Raw genomic sequence first — 14,551 nt, 5'->3', positions numbered from 1 at the left:
TTACAGTGTTCCACTCCACAAAATCAGAATACACATTCTTTTCAGCTGCACATGGATTGTTCTCCAAAATAGACCACGTACTTTTTGTAGAACATATTTAAGTAAGTGCAAAGGAATTGAAGTAATCCCTTGTATATTATCAGACCGTACTGTGATGAAATTGGAGATAAAGAGCAAAACAAACTGCAAGAATTTCATAAACACATGGAAATTGAACAACACACTTTTTAAATAACCAAAGGATCACAGAGGAAATTAAAGAAGAAATCAGACAGTTCCTTCAATTAAATGACAATGACAATGACAATACAACATATCAGAATCTATGGGACACAATGAAAGCAGTCTTACAAGGGAAATTCATAGCAGTGAATACTCATATTAGGAAAACAGAGCAAGCCCAATTACACAACCTGTTGCTGAACTTCTAGCTTCTAGAAAAAGAAGAACAGGACAAACCCAAAGTTCATACAAGGGAGGAAATTATAAAGATCAGAGCAGAAATCAATGCAATGGAGACTAAGAGACTGATATAAAAAATCAATGAAGCCAGGAGTTGGTTCTTTGAAAGAATCAACAAAATTGACAAACCCTTAGCCAACCTCTTCAGAAAAAGGAAAGAAAAGGCCCAAATCCATGCAATTAGGAAAGAAAAGGGTGAAATTACAATGGACCCAGCAGAAATCCAGAGGATCATCAATACCTACTTCAAGAACATATATGCCAATAAGGTTGAAAACACTGAAGAAATAGACAGATTCCTAGATATGTATGAATTACCAAAGTTGAATGAAGAAGACCTAAAAATTCTAAACAACCCAATATCAATCAATGAAATTGAAAACATAATTAAAACTTACCAACTAAGAAAACCCCGGGTCCTGATGGCTTCACTCTTGAATTCTACAAGACAGTTAGAGAGAAATTACTGCCACAACTGTTTAAACTTTTCCATGAAATTGAAAGGAAAGCAATACTCCCAAATTCATTCCTGGAAGCAAGCATCACCTTGATTCCCAAAGCAGAGAAAGTCCCAAGAGAAAAAGAGAACTATAGGACAATCTCACTAATGAACATAAATGCAAAAATCCTTAATAAGATACTGGCCAATAGAATGCAGAAGATCATCAAGAAGATCATACACCCTGACCAACTAGGATTCATCCCTAGGATGCAGGGATGGTTCAACATACACAAATCAATCAATGTAATACACTATAACAATAGAGCCAAGGACAAAAACCATATGATTGTCTCAATAGATGCACAAAGAGCATTCGACAAAATCCAACATACATTTATGATAAACCCTACAAAAAATTGGAAAAGATGGTCTCTACCTCAATCTGATAAAAGCTATCTATGAAAAACCAACAGCCAATATCATACTAAATGGTCAAAAACTGAAATCCTTCACACTAAAATCAAGAACAAGACAAGGATGTCCACTATCACCACTCTTGTTCAATATAGTTTTGGAAACATTAGCCACAGCAATTAGGAAAGTAATAAAAGCAATAAAGATAGGAAATGAAGAAGTGAAATTGTTATTATTTGTAGATGAAATGATACTCTATATGACCCAAGAACTCCACCAAAAGTCTTCTAGACTTAATAGCCAAACTCAGTCAAGTAGCTGGATACAAGGTCAACACACAAATATCAAAAGCTTTCCTCTACATGAACAACAGACTCACTGAGAAAGAAATAGGGCAAAAAATTCCTTTCACAATAGCGTGCAAAAAAATGGAATACCTAGGAATCAACCTAAGAATAGAAATCAGAGACCTCTTTTCTGAAAACTATAGCACTCTGAAAAGAGAGATTGAAGATGATATCAGAAAACGGAAAGACATTCCCTGCTCCTGGGTAGGAAGGATCAACATAGTGAAAATGACCATACTTCCAAAACCGCTATATAGACTCATTGCAATCTCAATTGAAATCGCAGCAGCATACTTCACAGACATTGAGAAAACAATCCAAAAATTCATTTGGAACAAGAAGAGACCCAGAATAGCAAAAGCAGTTCTAGGTAACAGAGACATGGCAGGGGGTATCACAATCCCCAACCCGCAACGATACTACAAAAGTACTGTGATAAAAACAGCATGGTACTGGCAAAGAAACAGACCTGAGGACCAGTGGAACAGATTAGAAGATGCAGAAACAATGCCAAACACACTCAGCCATCTCATCTTCGACAAAGGAGCCAAACACCCTCACTGGAGGAAAGATAGCCTCTTTAATAAATGGTGCTGGAAAAATTGGGTTTCAACTTGCCAAAGATAAAACTAGACCTATATCTCTCACCATGCACTAAACTAAAATCAAAATGGATTAAAGATCTAAATATTAAAACAAATGCTGAACTTGGTGGAACAGAGGTTAGGTAGAACTCTTGAAGACATAGGTGTAGGAAAAGATTTTATGAACAAAACCTCAGTTGCCCGTGAACTAGTACAAACAATCAACAAGTGTGATCTCTTCTTATTAAAAAGCTTCTGCACAGCAAGAGAAACCACCAGCAGTCTGAAGAGACAACCCACAATGTGGGAAAAAATCTTTACCTGCTTTTCCTCAGACAAAGGTCTACTATCTCAAATCTATAAAGAACTGAAAAAAATCAGACATCCCAAATTTAAAGACCCAATCCGAAAATGGGCATCTGAAATGAACAGACATTTCTCAGACAAAGAAGTAGAAATAACAAATAAATGTATGAAAAAATGTTCAACATCACTGGTCATTTGAGAGATGCAAATGAAAACAATGCTGAGATTCCACCTCACCCTAGAAAGAGTGGCTGCTATCATGGAATCAATCAATAACAAATGCTGGCGGGGCTTTGGGGAAAGAAAAACTCTGCTCCACTGCTGGTGGGAGTGTAGACTGGTGCAACCACTGTGGAAATCAGTATGGAGATACCTCAAAGAACTAGGACTGGAAGTCCCATTTGACCCAACCATTCCCCTGCTGGGTATCTTTCCCAAAGAATTAAAAGAATCATACCATAGTGATATATTGCATCCATGTTCATAGCAGCACAATTTGTAATAGCTAAAACTTGGAAGTAGCCCAAATGCCCATCAGCTGGAGAGTGGATAATGAAAATGTTTTTTTTTTAATAAAATGGAATACTACTCAGCCATAAAAATGAGAAATTAGAGACATTTAAATCTAAATGGATGCACATTGGGGCGACACTCTTAGGTGATATTAATAGGACATACATGTGTAAATACTGAATAGTTTCTCTAGTGTGAGAAACTGAAAGTGTAAATAAAGACTAAAAGTTATGATAATGTGAAATAGGAAGAAAAGGGGCAAAGGTGAAGGGGAAGTGGGAGGGGTAGGGGAAAGGAAAGAAGGAAAGGGAATCAATATGAGAAAATGTAAAAGTGGAAAGAAAGTCTTTTTATATAGGGAGAGATGGAGGGGTTGAAGGGAGGGCAGGAGAATGGGGAAAAAATAAGATCCAATGAATACTATAATACTTTGTCAAAGGAGATTGAAGAACACATCAGAAAATGGAAAAATATACCCTGTTCCTGCATAGGTTAAAGCAATATAGTCAAAATGGCCATGCTTCAACACTGTTATGTAGATTTAATGCAATCCCAATCAAAATACCAAGAACATTTCTTACCGAATTTGGTAAAGCAAATCTAATATGCATATGGAAATCAAAGAGACCTAGAATAGCAAAAGCAATTCTGAGCAATGACAGCCAGGGGGCATTACAATTTGACTTCAAATTATACTACACAGCTACCATGATAAAAACAGCATGGTGTTGGCAAAAATACAAATAGACTCTTGGATCAATGGAACAGATTAGAAGCTATAGATCCAACCCTTGGCTCACTCAGCTACATTATTTTTGAGAAATGGGTCAAATTCTTTCATTGCAGGAAAGAAACTTTTTAACAAATGGTGCTTGGAAAACTAGCTATTCACATGCTGAAAGCTGAACCTAGACCCATATCTCTCACCATCTTAAACTAAGATCAAAATGGATTAAAGAGCTAAACAGTAGGACAGAAATACTTGATTTGCTGGAAGACAAAATACATAAAACTCTTGAAAACATAGGTGTAGTCAAAGACTATGAACAAAACCCTAATTCATAAGAAACAATACCAAGAATCAACAAATGGGATCACATCAAACTAAAAATCTTCTGCACAGTAAAGGAAACTACTACCAGAGTGAAAAAACAACCTACAGAATGGGGAAATTTTTTGCCAACTATTCCTTGCACAGAGGACTAATATCTAGAATATATGAAGAACTCAAAAAAAATTTGGACCTCCAAAAATAAAAGACTCATTCAAAATAGTGGTAAGTGAAACAAACAGACAGTTTTCTGAAGAAGTACAAATGGCCAGTAAATACATGGAAAAATTTTCAACATCTCTGGTCGTTAGAGAAATGCAAATTAAGACACACTGAGATTCCATGTTGCTCCAGAAAGAATGGCCATATTAAGAAATCAAATAATAACAAATGCTGTTAAGGTCATGGGGAAAAAGAAACCTATTTATATTGTGGGAATGTAAACTAGTACAACCATTATGGAAATCATTATGGTGATTCCTCAAAAAGCTAAAAATAAAAAATCCATTTCATTTAGTTTTTCTCCTTCTAGGTATCTTCCTGAAAGAGTTAAAGACATCATATTACATTTATACATCCATACTCATGTTTATAGTAGTAGCACAACTCATAATAGCCAAATCTTGGAAACAGCCTATATGTCCATCAACAGAAGAATAGATTCATAAAATGTGTTATTTATACACAGTGAAGTATTACTGTGCCAAAAAGAAAGATAAACTTGAGTCATTTGTAGGAAAATGGATGTACCATGAGACCATAATATTAAGTGAAATAAATCAGACACATGAGCTTAAATAGCACATGGTTTCTCTTATAAGAGGAACTGAAAATATAAACAAAGAGCAAAATAAAAGATAGATAATAGGAAGCAGAGAGATCTTTCTCAGGTGGGAAGGGGATCAAAAGATGGAAGGAGGGGAAGTAAGGGGGAGAGGAAGGAGAAGAAAGAAGAACTAAGATGTGTTATGTACACGCACCAAGGAATGTGACCATTACAAACATACACTAGTAAAAAGTAAAATTTTTTTTAAAACACCAAAACAACCAAACCCGAGGATGCAGCACAGGGGACAGAATCAAAAGAGACCTCCACAGTAACTGTAGAATTTCTCTACCTGAATTATCTTCAACCTACAGCACAAAAGAAAATAGCAGCATGGTAAAGCAAGCCAACAAAATGCCTCCCCAAACCCCTGGCTCCTCAAAAGCTGATTTCATCATGGACAGTGAAGTAGAAGAAATTACAGGCAAACAACTGAAAAACCAAATGGTCAAAATGTAGAGATAAAAGATGAAACATATAAGTAAATAAGATGTTTAATAAGTTCAAAGAGGATTTAATCAAATAGAAAAGAGATTTTACCAATAAAACATTCAATGACCTTAAAGAACAAATAAACAATAAACTAATTGAGTAAACAAGACAATACAAGATGTGAATGATCCCTCTGGTAAAGAATTGGAGTGTATTAAAAAAGGCATCCAGAAAATACGATATGAAAAACTCAATGGAAAGCATGGGTAGAAAACTTGACCAATGGGAGCAGAATGTCAGAAATAGAAGACAAGATGTATATAGTAGATCATAAACCCAATGATACCTTAAAAATGACAAAGCACCATGCAAGCTGGATACAACAGTTGCTAGATGATTAAAAAAAGTAGCCTCAGAATTGTAGGAATAAAGGAAAAATTAGAAGGTGACTCAAAGGTATAAAAATTTTATACACTGAAATCATAGCAGAAAGTTTTTCAAATTTAGGGAAAGAATTCAATATTGATGTACAAGAGGCATATAGAATCCCAAAAAGCCATGACCAGAAAAGAACCTCCCAAAGACACACCATAATAAAAATTCTGAAAATACAACAAAAGGAAAGAACACTAAAAGATGTTAGAGAGAAATAGCAAGTAACTATAAAATCACTAGAATAAGTGCAGATTTCTCAGCATGAACCTCTAAGGCCAGGACAGCTTGGAGCAAAGTTTTGCAGCCCTAAAAGAAAATAATTGTGAACCTAGACTTTTATATCCTGCAAAAAAAAATTAACTTTCAATACTGAAGAAAAAGTAAATAGTTTCCATGAGAAACAAATCCTAAAGAAATACATGACCATTAAACTGACATGGTAGAAAAAACTCAAGGAAATCCTAGACAGAGATAGGGAGGCCACTAGCACTAAAGAGTCCAAAGGAAAGTATCACACTGGGAGAGTAGTTAAACAAAAGAAATAAAAGAATCAGCCCTGGAAAAATAATGCAATGACAGGATTTAATAAACACCTTGCAATAATAACTCTGAATGCCAATTATCTCAATTCCCCAATCAGTAGACACAGACTGGCAGATTGGATAAAAAACCAAAGTGCAACTATATATTTGGCTCCAGGAAATACTCCTTATCCCAAAGAAAGTATATAGACTGAAAGTGAAAGGATGGAAAGTGATACTCCATTAGACATGAGCCCCAAACAAGAAAGGGTTGCTGTCTTGTTCTCTGACACAGCAGATTTCAAGCCAAAATTAATCAGAAGAGGCAAAGATGGCTGCTATACACCAGTAAAGGAAACAATTCAAGAGGAAGCAATAACAATTGCAAATATCTACACATCACATGTCAGTGCACCCACCTTCATTAAACAAAAATAGTGGATTTAAAGGACAGATAGGCCCCAATACCATCATAGTGGGAGATTTAAATACCCCATTCTCATGATTAGGCAGGTCAACCAGATAAAAATAGCAAAGAAACATCAGAGGTAAACCATACCATTGGATAAATAGACGTAACAGATATGTACAGGGCATTTTATCCAAAAACAACAGAAAACACATTGTTCTCAGCAGCACACAGAACTTTTTCTGAAACAGACCATCTATTAGGCCATATAACATGGATAAATAAATACAAATAACTGAAACAATCCTCATGCTTACTATTGGATAATAGTAGAGCGAAGCTAGAAGTCAACAGCAAAAAAAGCTATAAAAAGTACACAAACAGAAAAAGGAAAGAAAAGGCCCAAATCCATGCAATTAGGAATGAAAAGGGTGAAATGACAACAGACCCAGCAGAAATCCGGAGGATCATCAATACCTACTTCCAGAACCTATATGTCAATAAGATGGAAAACACAGAAGAAATGGACAAATTCCTAGATACATATGAATTACCAAAGTTGAATGAAGAAGACCTAAAAATTCTGAACAACCCAATATCAACCAATGAAATTGAAAACATAATTAAAAACTTATCAACTAAGAAAAGCCCGGGCCCTGATGGCTTCACTGCTGAATTCTACAAGACATTTAGAGAGGAACTACTGCCACTACTGTTTAAACTCTTCAATGAAACTGAAAGGGAAACAATACTCCCAAATTCATTCCTGGAAGCAAGCATCACCTTGATCCCCAAAGCAGAGAAAGACCTGCCTGAAAAAGAGAACTATAGGCCAATCTCACTAATGAACATAGATGCAAAAATCCTTAATAAGATACTGGCAAATAGAATGCAGAAGATCATCAAGAAGATCATATGCCCTGATAAAGTGGGATTCATGCCAGGGATGCAGGGGTGGTTCAACATACACAAATCAATCAATGTAATGCACTATATCAATAGAACCAAGAACAATAATCATATGATTATCTCCATAGATGCAGAAAAAGCATTTGACAAAATCCAACATGCATTTATGATCAAAACCCTACAAAAAATTGGAATAGATGGTCTCTACCTCAAACTGATAGAAGCCATCTATGAAAAACCAACAGCCAATATCATACTAAATGGTCAAAAACTGAAATCCTTCACACTAAAATCAAGAACAAGACAAGGATGTCCACTATCACCACTCCTGTTCAATATAGTTCTGGAAACATTAGCCATGGCAATTAGACAAGAGAAAGAAATAAAAGGAATAAAGATAGGAAATGAAGAATTCAAATTGTCATTATTTGCAGATGACATGATACTCTATATAGAAGACCCCAAGAACGCCACCAAAAGTCTTCTAGACTTAATAACCAAATTCAGTCAAGTAGCTGGTTACAAGGTCAACACACAAAAATCAATAGCTTTCCTCTACACCAATGACAGACTCACTGAGAGAGAAATAGGGCAAATAATTCCTTTCACAATAGCATCCAAAAAACTGAAATACCTAGGAATCAACCTAACAAAAGAAATCAAAGACTTCTTCTCTGAAAACTATGGCATTCTGAAAAGAGAGATTGGAGATGATATCAGAAAATGGACAGACATCCCCTGCTCCTGGGTAGGAAGGATTAATATAGTGAAAATGGCCATACTTCCAAAATTGCTATATAGATTTAATGCAATTCCAATTGAGATCCCAGCAGCATACTTCATAGACCTCGAGAAAACAATCCAAAAATTCATTTGGAGCATGAAGAGACGCAAAATAGCAAAAGCAATTCTAGGTAAGAGAGACATGGCAGGGGGTATCACAATCCCCAACCTGCAACTATACTACAAAGCTACTGTGATAAAAACAGCATGGTACTGGTAAAGAAACAGACTTGAGGACCAGTGGAACAGATTAGAAGATGCAGAAACAATGCCAGACACACTCAGCTATTTCATCTTTGATAAAGGAGCCACACACCCTCACTGGAGGAAAGATAGCCTCTTTAATAAATGGTGCTGGAAAAATTGGCTTTAAACTTGCCAAAGATTAAAACTAAGCCTATACGTCTCGCCATGCACTAAACTAAAATCAAAATGGATTAAAGATCTAAATATTAAAACAGAAACTCTGAACCAGTTGGAACAGAGGTTAGGTAGAACTCTTGAAGACATTGGTGTAGGAAAAGATTTTATGAACAATACTTCAGTTACCTGTGAACTAGCACAAACAAGCAACAAGTGAGATATCTTCTTATTAAAAAGCTTCTGCACAGCAAGAGAAACCACCAGCAGTGTGAAGAGACAACCCACAATGTGGGAAAAAATCTTCACCTGCTTTTCCTCAGACAAAGGTCTACTGTATCGAGTCTACAAAGAACTTAAAAAAATCAGACCTCTCAAATTTAAAGACCCAATCCAAAAATGGGCATCTGAAATGAACAGACATTTCTCACACAAAGAAGTAGAAATAGCAAATAAATACATGAAAAAATGTTCAACATCACTGGTCATTGGAGAGATGCAAATGAAAACAACGCTGAGATTCCACTTCACTCCAGAAAGAATGGCTGCTATCATGAAATCAACCAATAACAAATGCTGGTGGGGCTGTGGGGAAAGAGGAACCCTGCTCCACTGCTGGTGGGAGTGTAGACTGGTGCAACCACTGTGGAAATCAATATGGAGATACCTCAAAGAACTAGGACTGGAAGGCCCATTAGACCCCGCTATTCCACTGCTGGGGATCTTCCCCAAAGAATTAAAAGAATCATACCACAGTGATATATGTGCACCCATGTTTATATCAGCACAGTTTGTGATAGCTAAAACTTGGAAACAGCCCAAATGCCCATCAACTGGAGACTGGATAAAGAAAATGTGGTTTTCTTAATAAAATGGAGTAGTATTAAGCCATAGAAAATGAGAAATTAGAGACATTTATAGCTAAGTGGATGCACATTGAGGCAATACTCTTAAGTGAAATAAATAGGACACATGTGTAAATACTGACTAGTTTCTCTGGTGTGAGAAACTGAAAGTGTAAATAAGGACTAAATGTATAATAGGTCATGTGAAATAGGAAGAAAAGGGGCAAAGGGGAAGGAAGTGGGAGGGCTAGGGGAAAGGATAGAAGGGAATGGGACTAATATGAGAAAATGGAAAAATAGGAACAAAATCTTTGTAAATAGGGAGGACTGGAGGGGTTGAAGGGAGGGCTGGGCAAGGGTGAAAAATAAGAACCAAGAGAGACTATGTAAAGGTGCAAATTTCCACTGATGAATGTCATTATATTGTATACCTAAAATGTACCAATGATTAGAATGAATAATCGAAAATGTAAAATAGGAAGAAAAGGTCCAAAGGGGTAGGGGTAGTGGGAGGGGTAGGGGAAAGGAAAGAAGGGAAAGGAAAAATGCTGAGAAATGGAAAAAATGGAAATAAAGCCTTTGTAAATAGGGAAGGGTGGAAGGGGTGAAGGGAGGGCTAGGAATGGGGAAAAAATAAGAACCAAGATGCATTATGTAAAGGTACAATTCCCAAGGAGAAATGTAATTGTGTTGTATACCTACAATATACCAATAAAAGAATTTAACAACAACAACAACAACAAAAAGTACACAAACACAGGGAGATGAAGTAATACATCATGGAATAATCAATAGATCACAGAGGAAAGCAAGGAAGAAATAATAAAGTTCCTAGAATCAAATGACATTGGACACCACATAGCAAAACCTATGGGATACAATGAAAGCAGTTCTGAGAGGGATTGATGGCAATATGTCTTGTACTATAATAAATTTTTAAAATGAACATTAAAAAAGTTATTATCTTTACTTCATATTTTTTCATGCCCTTTTTCCATTTATAAGATATTTTTGCATGTTAGTTTATAAAACTTTGTTTTTCTTATCCATTTAAGACAGAATTTGTTTGAATCTTGGACCTATCATTTACCGATTGACCCCTTTGGGCAGCTTCTTTAAAGTGTGTATCTCTGGCTTCTTATCTCTGAAGAGAAGTTAACAGCATTTATCTATCTTTCAGGATTCGTGAGGATGGTAAATGAATTACTATATATGCCGCCCAGTGGCCATGTGTGGCAGACATGACAGTATGTGTTCATTGACCATTTCACTTTCTTTATGAAGCCAAACTATTTCAAGCTTCTCAAGAACCTAGACAGGGCAACTAACTCAATCTTACCAACAGAATGTAAACAGAGGTGACAGGTCACTTGCAGACTGCAGGTGATAAGAGTATCTTCTGTCTGCACTGGTAAAAGTGAATAATTTTGAGACAGCAAAGACACAAGATGGATAGATGCTATTTCCCCGAATTATCACTTGGAAAAAAATCCAAAGAAAAGCCACCTCACCCTTATTAGTGATATCTATGAGATATAGCAACTGGAATTTACTCATTGTAGCTGCTGAAACACACTTGCACATGGTGAACAAAAGCATAGAAGCTATTGCCATCATTATCATCACCACCATCATCCACAGTCAAAAACGGTGACTATTGTCAACTTTAGTCTTGAATTATAATTAATATTCATTAGTCAGATGGATTAAAATGATTTCCTTTTAATTTTTTTTCTTTTTTTTCAAGTAAGTTTATTGGTACATTTTAGGTATATAATACAGTTACATTCATCTTGGGGATCTTGTACTTTTACATGACGTATCTTGGTTCTTATTTTTACCCCATTCCCCTGCCCTCTCTTCATCCCCTCCACCCTTCCTTTTTTAAAAAGACTTTTGTTTCCTTTATTTTCCTTTTCTCATATTTATTTCTTTTCCCTTCTTTCCCTTCCCCTACCCCTCCCAATTCTCCTACTCCTTTAGACCTTTTCTTCCTACTACACAATATCAACTATACATTTTTTTAAAAACTACAATATCGAGATTTAGGGGACATTACCACAGATTTTACAGAATTCAAAAGGATATAGAAAACATATTACAAAAATCTGTTTTGAAATAAATTTGACAACTTCTAAGAAGTACCTTGGAAGAAAAATTAACAAAATTGACTCTGGAAGAAATGTAAATTTTGAATAGCACTTATAAAAGAAAGTATATTACTAGTTTGCAAACCTACCTATATGAGAACAACAGGGGCATATACATTTTAACTGATAAATTATATCAAACATTTAAAGCAGAAAAGAAAGAATACTTCTCTCATTTTAGGAAATCAACATTGTGCTAATATTAAAACTGGATAAAGATAAGAGGAGAGAAAAGTATGAACATAAATAAAAATTTGTTTAACAAAACAAACTATTAGAAGTCAGATCTGGCAGTAGGTAGTAAGAGGTTTTATTGTAGGGATGGCAGTGTTGCTTCAGCATTGGAAGATCCACCCCCATAAGTCATCATTTTACCAGATGAAAGGAAAAAGCCATATGATCCTATCAGTAGTTGCAGAAAAAGTATTGGACTAGATTCTACAGCTGTTCATGGTAAAAGCTACCAGGAGACTAGAAGTAGAACAGAACCTTCTCAACAGATAAGCCATGTACTCCATACTTCCAGCAAAAACGCCTTATACGAATGGAAAATATACAATGCTTTCTCCCTAAGGTGGGGAACAAGGGCAAATATGCCTACTCTTCATCTGTCCATTAAACTTTGAAACAGGGGCCCAAATCAAAATAGTCTGGCAATCAAAATAAACAAATAGCATAGGATTGTCAAGGTAGAAGTAAAATCTTTATATGTAGATGAAATGATCATCTACAGAGAAAATACTAAGAAATCTCTAGGAGCCCCTAGAACTTGTATTTGAATTTAGCAGAATTAGAAAACACAAGGTATATATAAAAATTCAGGTCTGTGTATACTTGCTATAAATGAAGAATTGGATATTGAAATTCAAAAGTTATGTAGGAGTACAAAGGACCTGAAAAAGTAAAAAGAAAAAAATAGCAGTGTTGGAAGACATTTATTACCTAATTTTAATACTTCCTCTAAAGCTACAGTAATCCAGGTAATGTTGGCATAAGGAAAGACATATAGATCAATGGAATAAAACAGAGACTCTAGAAAGAGAACCACACATATATGGTCCACTGATTTTTGAAAGATTATTTAACATTAGCATTTTATAGAACATAAACTCAACTCAAAAGCAGAGGAAAAGATAATGTTTTCAACAAATGGTACTAGAATACCTGGTATCCATATGTAAAAAATGAACCTCAACCCTTTATTTCCATACATAAAAATAACTTGAAAGGATCTATGAACCTAAATATGAAAGACTAAAACTATAAATCTTTAAGAAGAAATTATAAGAGAAAATGTTCATGAATTTAGGGTAGGCAAGAATTTTCTAGTATACAAAAAACATGATGTATAAAAGAAAGAAATTGATAAATGAGATTTCATAAAAATTTAGAACTTTAAAAGACATTGTTAAGAAAATGAAAAGTAGTCCTTAACCAGAATATATTTATAATACATATAACCTATGACCAGAATATATAAAGAACTCTTACAGCTCATTAATAGACAACCCAATGCATAAGGAAAAGTATGCAACACTAGAATCAGAAAAATACTAATCAGTACAATAACAAGATTGTATTATACACTCATTAGGAAGTTTAAGTTAAAAGTTTTAAAAGAACAAATGTCAGTTTAGGTGTGAACCAGTTAGAACTTTTTAATACTGCTAATGTGAATGCAAAATGATAAAACCATTTTGGAAAACAATATAGAAATTTCTTGCATTACTGTTAAGAACCAACAGTTCTGTTCTTAAACTTTTATTTAAGAGAAATGAAAACACATGTTCACCGTAGATTTGTACATACAGGTTGACTGTCCCTTATCTGAAATTCTTGGGATCGGAAGTGTTTCAGATTTTGGTTTGAAATCCACTTGATCTGCAAAGAGGATAGCTACTCCTGCTTTTATTCAGGTTCCTGTCACATGGAGTATTGTTTTCCACCCTTTAACTTTCAGTTTATGAGTGTCTTTTTAAATTAAGTGTGTTTCTTCTATGCAGCATATTATTAGATCTTGCTTCTTAACCCATTCTGCCAGTCTATTTCTTTTGATTGGTGAATTGAGACCATTAACATTGATAGCTGTAACTAATACATATTGACTTATCATTGTCATGACTTTTTTTTTTGTTGGATTCTCCCCCTTTGCATTTAATTTCCTGTCATATCCAATGGGTTCATTCTGCTGGGCTTCCTGGGGTTGTGATCCTTGTCTTTCCCTAGGATATTGTCTAAAATTTTTTGGAGTGCTGGTTTGCTATTCATGAAGTTCCTAAGGTGCTGTTTGTCATGAAGTATCTTATTTCTCCATCAAATTTGAAAGATAGTTTTGCAGTGTACCTCAATCTGGATTGGAGGCTGTTTTCCTTTAGAGCTTGGAATACATCACTCCAAGCTCTTCTTGCCTTGAAGGTTTGCATTGAGACGTCTGCTGTGATTCTGATGGGCTTTCCTGTGTATGTGATTTGTTTCTTTTCTCTCACTGCTTGCAGAACTTTGTTCTTCCCTTGGGTTGCTGGAATCTTAACTATTTTATGCCTATGTGTAGATTTTTTTTGATCAAGGCTAGTTGGAGTCCTATATGCCTCCCTTATCTGCATGTCAAGTTCTTTTCCCCTGCTTGGGAAATTTTCTGCCATCACTTCTGTGAACAGTTCTTTTATGCCATCTGCACACCCCTGTTTCTTCATTGACTACGATCAGTCTTATTCTTCTTTGCATCATCTAGCAGCTACTGGATTGATTTCTCATGGTCCATT

General features: G+C 35.4%; 1 protein-coding gene across 27 annotated transcripts in view; it reads right to left on the bottom strand.

Moving 5' to 3' along the window:
- Fxr1 (FMR1 autosomal homolog 1) overlaps nucleotides 1-14,551 on the bottom strand; it is an 877,806-nt gene that overhangs the window by 215,112 nt on the left and 648,143 nt on the right. The window contains exon 22 of one of the 27 annotated variants that reach the window (XM_087186582.1): nucleotides 861-903. The exons of the other annotated variants lie outside the window; for them this stretch is intronic. The gene's annotated coding sequence lies outside the window, so the exon portion shown is untranslated. The remainder of the gene's footprint in view (nucleotides 1-860; nucleotides 904-14,551) is intronic. 27 annotated transcript variants of the gene reach the window in all.

The sequence above is a fragment of the Heterocephalus glaber genome, unplaced genomic scaffold (genome assembly GCF_053883595.1).
Source record: "Heterocephalus glaber isolate CG9 unplaced genomic scaffold, H.glaber_assembly_v1.0 deba00001504, whole genome shotgun sequence".
In the NCBI taxonomy this organism is placed as follows: Eukaryota; Metazoa; Chordata; class Mammalia; order Rodentia; family Bathyergidae; genus Heterocephalus; species Heterocephalus glaber.
Note: the sequence above shows the minus strand (reverse complement) of the source record. Positions and strands in the feature narration are given on the sequence as shown.